Source organism: Mus musculus, chromosome Y, assembly GCF_000001635.26.
Source record: "Mus musculus strain C57BL/6J chromosome Y, GRCm38.p6 C57BL/6J".
NCBI lineage: Eukaryota > Metazoa > Chordata > Mammalia > Rodentia > Muridae > Mus > Mus musculus.
This window is the reverse complement of record NC_000087.7, coordinates 79,075,946-79,091,453: the sequence shown is the minus strand read 5'-3', so window position 1 is coordinate 79,091,453 and position 15,508 is coordinate 79,075,946.

Genomic DNA, 15,508 nt, shown 5'->3' with positions numbered 1-15,508 from the left:
CAATTGAAAAGACTCATATGGAAAAGATCAGCAACAGGGAATGCCTCAGGATACCATCCTTGTATTCATAGCTTCTCAAGACAAAATTCAAATGACCAATAGTACTGGAGGAGAGTCTGTGAATGCATCAGGGAGGGGAGAGTAAGTGTTAGGAGGGAGGGTGAGATAGAGAAAAAAGTAGAAGGAGAAAAAGAAAGAGAACGAGAAGGTAAAGTAGAAGGAGAAGAATATGGAGAGGGAGAACAGAAGAAGGAAGGGAAGAGGAAGGTGTGGAGCAGGATGACAAGGAGAAAGAGATGGAAGAAGAACAAAAAAAAGAAGAGGAAAATGAAAAAGAAGGAGCAGGAGGGGAGGAGAAGGAGAAAAGGAGAAGGTGAAATAAGGAGGAGAGAAGGAGAGAAGAAGAAGGAGAGAGGAGGAAGAGATGGGGAAGGAGAAGAAGTAGAAGAAGATGTGGAAGAAGAACCAAAAGAAGAAAGAGGGAGAGGAGAAAAAGATTGAGAAGGAAGAAGAAAGAAGGAGAAGAAAGAAGAAAGAAAAGTAGAAGAAAAAAAGAAGAAAGAGGAGGAGGAGGAAGAGGAGGAGAAAAGAGAAGGAGAAGGCAAAGAAGGAGAAGAAGTAGAAGGAGGAGAAGGAGAACATGGAGAAGAAATGAGAAGAGATGAGAGTTATAGTTAGGCAGACACAGACAGAGAAACACAGACACACAAAGAGAGTCGTGCACATAAACATTCACACAGAGACACACAAGTAGGCACAGAGACAGAGAAAAATATACATATAAAGAGAGACATGCACAGAGACATTCACAGAGATACACACATTTACACAACTTAATTAAGAAGTATTTACAAAAATATATCTATGAAATTACAAGGATATTAAGTACTAAATTATGTGAGCATTGAGGAGGAATGAGATCCAAACAAATTTTGCAAGTCCTGCAACATTCTGCATGCTTCCACACAGCTTTAGCTGTGGGAGTATCAGTTATAGGGCTGTAACTTTTGTTTTTTTCATTTATAATTTACTGTGAATCTCCTTTCTCCACCATTCAATATGGTCAGTAGTTTCCATGTCGAATGACTTTCCAATGCATGGCATCTAGTGAGAAAGAGAAAACAATTTAAAAAAAAAAGAGTCTCTATGCTGGAGCCAACTGTACAAACAATTTGTAGTTATTCTCCAAATGCAGGGCTCAAAGAACTCAGAGGCTCCTCTAGCTTTTACACAGATCTTAAGTTTGGTCCCCCAGCATCACTGAGAACCTATTGACAATTCTCACTCAGGTCATAAAGCTATGGAGCATTCCAATGTATTGAGTTCCAGAGAAAAAGCCATTTGGAAGCTTATCTCTCTAAAAGTGAAGATTGCGCTGAAAATTATGAAAAGTGAGAATAATTTTAAATATGAAAAAACATTCCACACACACACATTAAAATAATACATGTAGACAAAATTGACAGCAATCTATATGACACAATACCCACATACACGAGAGGGGAAGGGGCAGGGGGAGAGGTGGAGAGACATATGTATACTTACAATACTTTTTTTTTTTTAGTCAAGTTGTCAAAACTGACACAATCAATGTACAGGAAGAGATGTATATGGCAAACACTGGGGACAGACTATCATGATAAGGACAGCATAGGAGGAAACAACAAGTTGATCTGTGGCATTGAGAGCCTGAATGGGCCCTTCTACATTTGGTTGGATTTAGAATCCAAGATTTAGTTCAGAACCAGCCAGCTCCCTCCTTGTCCCAGTGATCTACTTTTGCTGGGGCACAGTCACAAAGGTTCCACAACATTTCTAGACAGTTTTCCCAGTTTTAGACAACTGGGACTGTGGGAGATATAACCCCCCCATCTTAATTAAACTAAGCCACGCAAATGCAAAATATTTTTGAAAACAGTTTAATTTCAATTTTGGAAAGAGAACAGAGAGCTCTACAATGATATGGACTGAATTAGTCTTTAGGTTCCATTGTGCACCCTAAATTAAATATAGTGTAAAAGATTCTGTTTTCTATGTAGCAAGTGAGGGCTGAAAACAACACACTAATGGAGATAAAATGCAAAAAACTGGGATATACAGTAACAATTCAAAATGACACTGTGAAAAACGATGTATTTATACATGTTAACTGTCCTATTGACCACAGTGTCATTCATCATTGTGTTAGGGGATCCAATCTAGTGATTAATCATCAGGGTTTGACAGTAAAATCTTTAGGCTCAATACACCAGACATTAGCTGGAAAATGATTTACAAGAATGTAATGACCTTTGGTGTCTTCTCTGTGAATCTGTTGTATGGATGCCCTGTCGTTGATTGTTTTAGTTGTTAGTGTTGTTTTAAAATAGAAATATTGAATGCAAAAGCAAGTTGCAGGAGCCCAAAATGTCTTTGCATCCTCTCTTTCTCCTTCCCATAACTTTCTAATTTTCCCAATCCCCACATTCATTCAAAATACAGAATTTCAAAAAATAAAGAAACTCATTCATCATCTTTACTTTGTGCTTGCATGCTGGTTGCAATTATCTTGTAAGCATTAAAAATCAGGCTAACATACTGCCTATGTTCAATAGGGTTTCATTGATGTGAAGCTACATCATGACTCAAGAAACACTTATAGGGAAAATTTAATTGATGTTGTCTTACAGTTTCAGAGGGTCAGTATATTATTATCTTGATAGGAAGAATGGCAGCATCCAGGAAGAGTCGGTGCTGGGGAAGGAACTAATTGGTCTATATCTTAGTCTGAAGGCAACCAGGAGGAAGTTTGTGGCCATAGGTAGCAAGGAAGAGGATCGATTTTCGTCACTGAGCAGAGATTGTGCACTACATAAAAGCAAGCCTACACAATGATACACTTCCTCAAACAAGCCAACACCTTGTAATAGTGCCACATCCCATGGGCAAAAGATATTCTAATCAACACACTGCATCATAGGAAAATGGTAGAGAGACATAAAGAAAGATACTGCATGATTGCATTCCTCTAGTCACAAGTGCTACATACCTACACGTTAATATGCACACACACACACACACACACACACACACACACACATAAACACACACACACACACACACACACACACACACACATGCCTATCTGATATGCATAATAATAATGTGCAGTCTCGGGTCCTGTGCGATTGGATTGGACCAGGTGCTGTGTTCCACTCACCAGAGGTCTTAGGATCCCGTGGTGGATCCTGTGTGTGTCCTTGGGGGTGTCCAGAGACACCCCTGGCAAGGGACCACGGTGTTCCCTTGATGTACTTCTGTTGTCCAATTGCTCCGGCTAGGATTTCAAGTGCTATATTGAACAGATAGGAAGAAAGTGGACAGTCTTGTCTAGTCCCTGATTTTAGTCGGATTGGTTTTAGTTTCTCTCCATTTAGTTTGATGTTGACTACTGGTTTGCTATATATTGCTTTTATTATGTTTAAGTATGGGCCTTGAATTCCTGATCTTTCCTTGATTTTTATCATGAATGGGTGTTGGATTTGTTTAAATGATTTCTCAGCATATAACGAGATGATTATGTGGTTTTTGTTTTTGAGTTTCTTATGTAGTGGATTACGTTGATGTGTTTCCTTATATTAAACCATCCCTAAATCCCTAGGATGAAGCCTACTTGATCATTATTGATGATTTTTGTGATATGTTCTTGGATTCAGTTTGCATGGACTTTATTAAATATTTTTGCATCGATATTCATAAGTGAAATTGGTCTGAAGTCTTCTATTTTGTTGGGAATTTATGTGGTTTAGTTATCAAAGTAATTTTGGCTTCTATAGAATTAATTGAATAGAGTACCTTCAGTTTCTATTTTATGGAATAGTTTCGGGACAGTTGGAATTAGTTCTTTTTTGAAGGTCTGATAGAACTCTGCACTAAACCCATGTGGGCTGTCCTGGGCATTATTTGGTTGGGAGATTATTAGTGACTGCTTCTATTTCTTTAGGGGGTATGGGGCTGTTTAGATCTTTATTCTGATCTGGATTTAACTTTGGTATCTGATTTCTGTCTAGAAAATTGTCCATTTTGTTCAAGTTTTCCAGTTTTGTTTAGTATAGCCTTTTGTAGTAGTATCTGATGATGCCTAGGTTTTCCACAAGTTCTGGTCTTATGTCTCCCTTTTCATTTCTAATCTTGTTATTTAGGATACTATCCCTGTGCCCTGTAGTTCGTCTTGCTAAGAGTTTATCTATCTTGATACTATTTTCAAAGAACAGGCTCCTGGTTTGGTTGATACTTTGAATAGTTCTTTTTGTTCCCACTGGTTGATTCCAGCCCCGAGTTTGATTATTTTCTGCTATCTACTCCCCCTTGTAAATTTGCCTCCTTTTGTTCTAGAGCTTTTAGGTGTGCTGTCAAGCTCTTAGTGTGTGCTCTGTCTGGTTTTTTTTTGTGGTGGCATTCAGAGCTGTTGGTTTTCTTTGTGGGACTACATTCATTGTGTCCCATAAGTTTGTGTATATTGTCCCTTCATTTTCATTAAACTCTAAAAAGTGTTTAAGTTCTTCTTTATTTCTTCCTTGACCAAGTTATCATTGAGTAGAGTGTTGTTCAGTTTTCACGTGAATGTTGGCTTTCTATTATTTATGTTGTTATTGAAGATCAGCCTTCTTCCATGGTGATGTGATAGGGTGTATGGGATACTTTCAATATTTTTTTGAGTCCTGTTTTGTGACTGATTATAAGTTCTATTGTGGAGAAGATACCATGGTGTTTTGAGAAGAAGTTATATCCTTTTGTTTTAGGGTAAATGTTCTGTAGATATCTATTAAATCCATTTGTTTCATAACTTCTATTATCTTCAATGTATCTCTGTTTAGAGTCTATTTCCAGGATCTTTCTATTGATAAGAGTGGGTTATTGAAGTTTCCCACTATTATGGTGGGCAGTGCAATGAGTGATTTGAGCTTTACTAAAGTTTCTTTAATGAATGTGGATGCCTTTGCATTTAGAGCATAGATATTCAGAATAGAGGGTTCATCTTGGAAGATTTTACCTTTCATGAGCATTAATTGTCCCTCTTGTCTTTTTTGATATCTTTGGGTTGGAAATTGATTTTATTCTATATTAGAATGGCTACTCCATCTTATTTCTTCAGACCATTTGCTTGGAAAATTGTTTTCCAGCCTTTTACTATGAGGTAGAATCTGGTTTTTTACCTGAGGTGGGTTTCTTTTATGCAGCAAAATGTTGTGTATTGTTTATATAGCCAGTCTGTTTGTCTATTTGTTTTTATTGGTGAATTGATTCCACATTAAGGCAACTTCAGACCAACTTCTCTTATGTATATCAATGCAAAAATACTCAATAAAATTCTCCCCAAACTAAAAGGGCTATTAGGTTCTTTACTGAGAGTCAAAACTGCAATGAGAACTTCCAGTTTTCCAAATGTCTCTGACTAATTGCTCTTTGATAGTAACTAGGCTTTCTCCTACTCAGAGCACATTACAAGAGGTTGTATAACAATTAACCAAAGGTCATCAGAAGGGAACTAATGATTTATTATAGGTTCTAGGGTAAAAGATAAAATATTGATTGGGTTTACCTACACAAAACTTCACTAACATCTTAGTTATGGTTTGATACCTTCAGTGAACCTGTTGATCTGAGACAGTTGTTGAACTTTGTAGCATGTGGTCATGTATTCTGAAATATGTATAAGTGCTGAGGACAAAGAGACGAGGAACATCTAGAGAAAAGATTTTTTTTTTGCCTTTCTCCACTTAGACTATTTTTTTTTCCTTTTGCCCACTTAGAAGAATTTTTCCCTTTCCCCACTTAGGATCTTTCTGCTTTTCCCCTTATATAACTTTCATAGGAAATTTTTTATAACTTAGTAATAACTTCTATGATCACTTCTCTAAATTCCTTCTCTTCCAGTGACATCTGGTTAGTAGGCTCAAAATTAGAGCCCAGCAATTCCTGCTGAGCTAGAAAAAAGGCTGCATTGCTTAATCCTCCTCTTAGGCTACAGGTGTTAATCACCTAAGCCAGCCTACCCTCAGAAAGACCCAGTACTTTTTAGAAGTTATCATCAGCATTTCAGGACAATGAGAGAGCTAGAAAGCTCTGGGACACTTAGATTTTAAAGGCATTGCCAGGGTCCTACTCTGTGACTCCACTGCTATCCTGGCTCAGAGCAATCCTGGACCTCAAACTCTACTATAGAGAAGAAGTGATTTAAAAAAAAACTACATGGTATTGATACAGAGACTGACAGATGAATCAGTGGACTAGAACTGAAGATCCAGAAAGAATGCCAAATATTTATGGACCCTAGATTTTTGACAAAGAACCAAAAAAAAAAAAAAAAAAAAAAAAAACGATGGAAAAAAGAAAGGATTTTCAATAAATGGTGATGTTCTAATTTGCAGTCTGTATGTTGAAAAATAAAAATAAATCCATACTTATCACCTTGCACAAAGCTCAGTTTCAAATTGAACACGATTATCAACATAAAATATGATACACTGAATCTAATAGAAGATAAACTCATTGACACAGAGAGGGAAATGTCCTAAACACATATCCCATGGTTCATGCTCTAAGATCAACAATTCATAAATGTAATATAATAAACTATTTTAGATCATCTCCCCATTAATGTAACAATCACTGTAGTCATCAAATGGTTTCCATGTAAGATTTGAGGCAATTACCATATTAACCTTTTTTTTTTTTAATTTGGTTGGTTAATTGTTTGGGGGGTATTCAATTTGAAATGAACAGGAGATCATTTCCTGCCTGCGAACAACGTGGAGGGAGTCAGTTCAGGAAACAGATAGCTACTACAGATAATAAATAAATAAATACTCCAAATGAAGGCAATTTTTAAACCTTTCATAGCATGGCAAAAAACACTTTAGTCATTTACAGACCAAAAGCTAGAACCTCTTTGTAGTGTGGGCATTGGGCTTAGCAGCCTAGTCTCAGTATACTAACATACTAGGAAATTATCATAAAAAAATACACTGAATAGTTTGTCTTTAGATCTTTAAAAACCTCAGAAATACTTATCAAAATAAAAGACTATAATAAATTCAACAGAATAAGTTTCATTTTCTTTCAACAAAAATTTAGGCTTTTTATAATAATAAATATTTGTTATGAGTAATTCTAGCTCATTTGGTCATAAATATATATGTTTTTAGGAAAATAATTCTAAAAACTTAAAATTTATGTTTTGTATTATTATGTATAACATTGGCAAATTAGATAAGACATGCTCATTCATGTTAAACTCATAAATCTACTCCTATTTATTGAATCTTTTAAAAAATCAGAAACCTCCCTAGGCAAGATCTTAAACTAATGTTCCCACTTATGCCATGACATTTTTAGCAGATATTTAAATGTATTAACTGATCTACTAATGAGTAGAAATCTGAAAGACCAGAATCTCTGTTACCTTTCACATAATGATTCTATTCAATGTAAACTATGACTACCATTAGAAAAATACCCAAATCCTAAAGTCAAATCCTCACCTCTTTTATCAGTCATAGAAAATATTTTAATAGCTATGGTACTGTAATCTGTAATCCCAGCACTTGGCAGTTGAATGAAGGAGGATCAAGGCCTTTGACTGTCCATAGCTACATAGCGAGTTTGAGGTCAGCATGAGTAATGTAGGACTGTCTCAAATAAACCTGTCCCCTACAAATCAAACAGAAATCTAATGTTAGTATAAAGATATAAAAAAGTAAATATTTCTGTCACTTCAGTAGGAAAATGTTGACCAGAAATACTAAAATAAATGTACAATTGCAATTTTTTTACTATATTTTTGAAGGGAAAACTATTGAAATCTGGATATCCATAGAGTTCCCTGTTTAGAACATTATCCTGACAGCATATAGCCCAGAACTGGTAAGAAGCAAGGCTTGGAGAATCACAGGAGTTGCCTTGCCCAGACTTTAGAGATGGCAGCAAATAACTGTAAGTATCACCTGTTTTTTTAGACTGAGGAAGTTCAATTGATGATGACATGTTCCAATATAATAATAGAAAAACAAACAAACAAACAAATAAAAAACTATTATTTCTGCTTTAGATCTTGGCAGGGCCATTCTAGCCCCATCGTTTGACAAAAGCACAACACAGCTCAGAAAATTGTTTTGATGACATCAACAATTGTCAGACTTAAAATCTATCGATGTGCTTCAAACATCTCTCATCTTCTGGGGTTATACATGGTGGTATTTATGAGACCTCTAAATGATCCCTAGGATTAGGAGCATAGTGTGTAGAGTTGGGAGTGGATATATAGACTGGAGAGATAAAATGGGAAGCATGGTGATCCTTGGATTGCCTGTGCCACATACCTTTGCAGTTGTGCTAATAGATTCAGTGCAGATTGCCAATACCTTATATGAGCACTACCCTAGCACACAGTACAGTGCTTTCTATTCTTTTTCCGGGCTTTTGCCTGTGAGAGGGAATGTAGCTTGGAAACTACTGGTTGGTGTGTGGAAGATAAAAATCATTGGATCGGTTCAAAGCTATGGGAGCTGCCAGTTAATAGGCTAAGCTTCAGACTACATCCTTCCAATGGATAACTAGGGTCCAGTCTAGATGAATTTCTGGATCCCCAGGATACATGAATAGCATGCAGTATTCTAGAGTAGTATCCAGCTTAATGATACTTCTGTTGCTCTTGTGTCTTTCCCTCTTCTGTATCCCACAAGTTCATTCCGCTTTCTTGGCATGACTCACAAATGAGCATTGTGTATTAACCTGTGATATATGAGAGGAGTTGTCTGAATAGAGATGAAATATTGAGTCATGGCAAACAAAACTGTGGAAATGGAAACCATCCAGGGGCAAATGTTGTAAAATTAACATAGTCTGTGAAAGAAAAATGCTTTTGCTTTCAGAAGGAGAGTGAATGGAGTTTTTCACTAAGCTGGAAGGGGGCTAATAAAGACCTTTTTTAACTGGAGAATTTAATAAGAATTAACCAAAACCCAGGTGCAATTATTCTTACAGGAGTGAACTGGATAGATGGGTAGAGTTTGGCTAGTATAAGATACTTGATTTAATGACTTTTGAGGTCCTTTTTCGAAATCATGATCAATAAATTCTGCCCTCTGTGACATTTCTACTATATTTGTTTGAAAGATGAATGAACTAGGATACATAGATATAACTTTATATTATAGTTCTTGAACTTTCATGATGTGACAATTAAATCTGTATGATCAGGACATATTGTAGAGCTCTGCATTAGGCACACATAATCTATAGCTCCTGGGGACATACACGCAAATGAACAAACATGACTTTATAGTGTTTCTTGTTTTCAGAATGGAATACATTTTATAAATAATCTAAAAGCAATAGGTTCAGTTTCTATGTTCTTAGAGATAGAACCTTAAAGACCCTAAAAACTCTAAAAATTAAAAAAGAAAAAAGAAGAGAAATGAAAATAAACTTGAAGCTTTAAATAAACAACAAAAACCCTAAAAACAAACAAACAAACAAACAATAAAAAAACATAATTTTTTTTGAAAAAATAAAACTAAAAGAACCTAAAACCCTAAACAAACAAACAAACAAACAAACAAACAAATCTAGATCTCTACAAAGACCCAAAAAAACAAAAAATCATTACCACAAACAAACAAACAAACAAGGAAAGAACAATAACCACACTAAGCCTTAAAAAAAAAAATCTCGCCAAATACACTGAGAACAACCCTAAAATCATTTAAAAAAACGTAAAAAAAAAACCCTAAAACAATAAAGCAAAACCTAAAACCCTAAAAACGCTAAAATTATTAAACAAACACTAAATGACCGAAAAAAGCTATTTTTTTAATCTTAATAAACATTTTTAAAACCCTACAATTCTATAAATAAGAAAACACAAGAACTCTAAAAAGACCCTAAAAAAATTATAAAACCCTAAAAAAAAATCCAAAACTCTACAAGTCTAGATCCCTAATGAGACAATAAAAAAAAAAAATTAAAAAAAAAAAGATAATGAAAAGATACAAAACCACCACCCCAACAACTACAAATTCTTCTGCCTTAAAAAATCGCCAAAAACACTGGAAAAGAAAATCATTTTACAAACCTTATTAAAAAAAATGCTTAAAACAATTTTTAAAAATTCCTTAATTAAATTAAAAAACAAAACAAAACTAAAAAATAAAGAAAAACCCTAAAATTCTAAAACAATCTCAACAACAGTAAAAAGACCCAAAAGAACTGTAAAACCCTAAAAAAAGTTTTTTTAAAAAGTTCTAAAAACACATCAAAACTCTGAAACTCAAAAAAAAAAAACTTGAAAACCCGCTTAAAAAAGCAAAACAACAAAAACAAACAAATAGACAAACAAAAAACAACAACAACAAAACACCTACAATACCCTGAAACACTAACTAAAATCCTGAGACTATAAAAACAAACCTACCGCCCCCAAAAGGCTTACAAAACCCTGAAACATTAACTAAAATCCTAAGATACAAAAATAATCCTAAACCCATAAAAAAAAGCAAACACACACACAAGAAAACAAAAAACCTTTTCAAAATTCTAAAACCCTATAAAACACTAAAAGTATAAAAAGAAACAAAAACAAAACAAAACAAAACAACAAGAAGATCAAAAACACACAAAAAACTACAATTATCCTAAAATTATTCATAAACCCTAAAAAGCCCTAAAACCTGAAATACCTTAAATTTCTAGGAGAAATCAAGATCTAAAATAAATAAATACATACATAAATAAACACATAAATAAATACATAAATAAACAAACAAACCTCAACCCTACCAAAAACAAACAAACAAACAAACAAACAAACAAACAAACAAACAAACAAACAAACAAAAAACTTTTAAGGACAAAACAACCTCCAAAATTTAAAACCATTAAAACCCTAAAACTCTAAATAACCCAAAGGGCTTTACCCTCCTGCACCCCCCCCCCAAAAAAAAACCCGAAAACTGTAAAATACTAAAAAGCCCGAAAAAAAAAGCCTAAAACATTAGAAGAAGTAAATAGAAAAAAAAAAATCTAGAATCTTTAAACAAATACTGAAATAGTCCTAAAATCAAAAAAAAAAAAAAAAAAAAAGAAAGAAAAGAAAAGAAAAGAAAAAGAAAAGAAAAAGAAAAAGAAAATTCTGAAAACACACCTATCAGCTAGGCAGTCATTCAACTTACATATTTTAGCCTGCTTCTGAGTGCTGGTATTAAAAGGGAATAAAACTATACTTGACTCTTTTTTGTTTGTATAATTGTTTTCTAAAAGATTTTTTTTTCTCTGTGGGTGAGTATATGTGTGTGTGTGTGTGTGTGTGTGTGTGTGTGTGTGTGTGTGTGTGTGTGTGTGTGTGTGTGTGTGCGTGTGTGTGTGTCTGTGTGTGTGTGTGTTGTCCAAAGAGGTCATCAGATCGTCTAGAACTAGAATTGCAGGTGGTTGTGAACAACCATGTGGGTGTTAGAAATTGAACCCTGGTCCTGTGCAAAAGCAATCAGTGGGCCTAAGCAGTGAGCTATCTCCTCAGTCCTTTCTGCTTGCTCTAATCTCTACTTCACTATTCATCTTGCCCAAATATGTCTTTAATTCTTACTTCTTCTGTCTTTTTTTCTGTGATGAATTCTTGTTTGCTTTTCTCTTGCTTCTCCAATTACAGCACCAAGATTCTGCATTTCCTTTTGTTTTGGAAGATTCTCAAGGAATCCTAAATCCAGATTTTAGGGTAGTTATTTAAAATTATTGCTGGTGATTCTGACAATGGTTTCCTCATTTTTTTAAAAATTAGGTATTTTTTCATTTACATTTCCAATACTATCTCAAAAGTCCCCACATACCCACCTCAACCACACCCCCACCACCACCACCACATCTTGTCCCTGGCATACCCCTGATTTAAGGCATATAAAGTTTGCAAGACTGATGGGGCTCTCTTTCCAATGATAACCAACTAGTCCATCTTCTGATACAACTGCAGCTAGAAACATGAGCTCTGATATGCTGCTAGAAAAATGAGCTCTGGGGGGTTTCTTTAGTTCATATTGTTGTTCCACTTATGGGATTGCAGACCCCTTTAGCTCCTTGGGTACCTTCTCTACCTCCTCCATTTCGGTCCCTGTGATTCATCCAATAGCTGACTGTGAGCATCCACTTCTGTGTTTGCTAGGCCATGGCAAAGCCTCACAAGAGACAGCTAAATCTGGGTCCTTCCAGCAAAATCTTGCCAGTGTATGCAATGGTGTCAGTGTTTGGAGGCTGCTTATGGATGGATTAGTGGATTGAAAACCACTAATTTGGACACAATGGGGCTACCTCTGCCAATGTAGACTGTTTATCCAGTGTTGCTGGTCAGAAATCTCCGTTCTTTGAAGGCAATGGGTTTTCCCAGAACAGGCTTCTTCTGAGTCCCCAAACTTCTGTCAACACCTGTTCACCTTGATGATGATCACTGATGTATCAAATGACCATACTTAGTAAATTAGAGTAATACAGTTTTCTTTTCCACCCTAGAAAGTGGGGATTCTAAAAATATGTGTACTAGCTAAAAGCAGTGATGGTGCTCTTCCTAGGGTTCCTTACATAGTGTCCTCCTTGGATGTTCCTCTCTGATCTATACTCACCATCTATGCAGCTTCCTCTCATGAACAGCACACATGATAACACTCAACACATCTGATCTTCAGTCAGCAGAAATATACTAATTATATTTCCCATATGGCCCAGTTGCTCATGATTCTGAGGCATAATCATACATGTTGTATTGCCAAACAAAATGACACTAATTGTCTAGTATATAATGAAGCATATTTTGTATGACTCTTTACAGGAGTCTGTATATTCAATGATGAACACACCATCAGCAAATGAGTGAATTCTTGTGAGATGATGTCATCACAGAGGGAACCAATGGGCTAGAAAGAGAAAAGAGAGAGCCAAACTCCCTTTCATAATTAAACCTTTTCTATAACAGCATTATTAAATTATTTTTATATGTAAGTCATATCCCTCCTGACCCATTCAATTTCTTCCAAATATATTCACACCTGGGGATTAATCTTCAGAAAATTATTCTTGGGAAACACATGTGATTATTTCAACATCTATAGTAGTGTGGGGGCATTATTCTCCCTACGTCATATACACTTAATATCTTTAGATACCTCCTTCCCTGTGATAGCCTTGCAGCTCACTGAGTGACATGTGCATTTGATGATAAATGATACACAAACATTGAAGCACCTTACCATATCCTGTCACCCATATCATGTACAACATTGCAAGAACCACAAGTGAGTTGAAAAATACAAATATATTTTTTAGTGTCTTGAAGCTAAAATCCCCAAATTAATCAAAATATTATTTGGACTCTGTTACTTTATACCAGTGTTTTTTAAGTGTACAAGTCGCAGGCCTTTTCTGTGACCCTTTGCACAGGTTTATAGTGTCCTTTTACCATCTTCATCCTCCCCACTGTCCTCCATTGGTATCAAATCTCCCCCTGCTGCTGCGCTTACTCCTCCAAAATACCTCCTATTTTTTAATGCCTCTTATTAAATTTATATTTTCACAATTGTCATTTTGAGTTTTACTTGTCTAACCTAATATATAGTATTTTAACGTTCCATCCATTTTTTTTGAAAACAAAGCCCTGCACTAATACACATAGATGAGAAATATATTTCTCTCTCTCTCTCTCTCTCTCTCTCTCTCTCTCTCTCTCTCTCTCTCTCTCTCTCTCTCTCTCTTTCTCTCTGTCTCTCCTTTTTAAGTCATTCATCCAGTAGTTGACATCTAAAATCACTCCATAGCATGTATGTTTCATACAGTGAGGCAATCAATATTGATGAATTGATGATATGGATATGTAGTGGTCCTTCTTAGATTTTTTTTGAACTTAAATCAACCTGGGAAGATAGAATCTCAGATAAAGATCCTCCATCACATTGGCCTGTGGCCACACCTTAAGGAATGATTTTTTTTTTATGACTGTTGTTGAAGGATCTAGCTCTCTATGGATAGTGTCATATTCTATGAAGATGATGTACAGGGTGTGGTGGGGACCGTGGAATGTACTGAAAACGATTTTTTTTGAAGAACTGAAGATTTATGTGGCATGAACAATTAAAGTGTCCTCTAATTTGTAAGTAAATTTTATACATACCTGTGTCCAGTATTCTGTCTACACATATTTCAAAACTAAAATTACCTCATCTATTTCATCCTGTTTTACTGCATTTAATCTCTGAAATTCCTTGTGATCAGAAGTGCTGGTAAATTTTAAAAACCTTTAAAATATGACTGGGAGATATCAGGTTTGTTTTAATTTTATCACAACTTTGTAAGCATGCCCAAGATCTATGTTTTCCTCCTACTTTCCAAAGAATCCATAATTCATGATTGCCATTGGTTTCAATATATGTCATTTAACCCTGTCAAATTCCAGGTTTTTTTGCATAAAAATAGTCCTCCTCTAACTGTGGGTTTTCATAAAGTGAAAATTGGTGTGCTATCCAGTGTGCTGCCTCAAAGAGTCTGTCAATATTTATGATAAGAAGCACAGCTTAAAGATAACCAAGGGAAAGGTTGGAACATGAAAAATAACCACCATGGATGTTGTCAAGTCAGAAACCGAAGACTTTCTCAGAACGAAAATAAAAACAAAAATGAAACAAAACAAAACACAAACCAAACAAATAAATAAAAATCCAAAAACCAAACAATAAAAACAATGCAAGGGTGAAATTCTTTGGCAGAATATTACTCAGATCATCAGGCCTTTCAGTTGGGATTTCATTTATTATTTCTAGGAGGCCATATGAAAAGGTAAATTCGAGATGCTGAACGTTTCTGAGTGTAACTAGGGAAGGAACCAGCCTGAGAGGGGTTCTATGATGTAAGCTGAACTAGGGTGATGTCACAGAGCACTGGCTGGAGGTTGCTCATCTATTCCACTTGGAGGCGCTAGAATCCATTGAAGGTGAGTTCACTATCTTCACAGTGGTGTGTCAAAGCCAGGTCATTTTTTCCCACAGGCTTTTGGTGCCTGGTCTGTATCAGGAGACAGAATCTTGACATCTAGGATATTTTTCTATGGGTAAGTATATTTATGTAGTAATTAGGACCCTCATAGCTACAGAAAGCTAAAAATTTTCTCTCCTACAGAGAGTTACTGTACAATTTACTTTCTCCATGTTTATTAGCTAGGGAGATGAATGGTCTAGGTTAGTTTATCTCCTGAATTTATTACCCTTGCTAACAATATCTAGATCACAATTCCACTAAAATGCCAAATCTCCTCTTTGTCCAAGTGCATGTTAGAAGATATTAGTTCTAAATGGCTGATATTGCCTCAAATTGTTGAGTTGTTCTTGAGTTCACTGATGCAATCGCTTCATCAAATAATTTTGAAGCTGGGTCAGGAGAAACAATAAAGAAGGACAGTGGTGTGCTGTGTCCCTGGGAAGATATTTGTGAATGCAGGCAC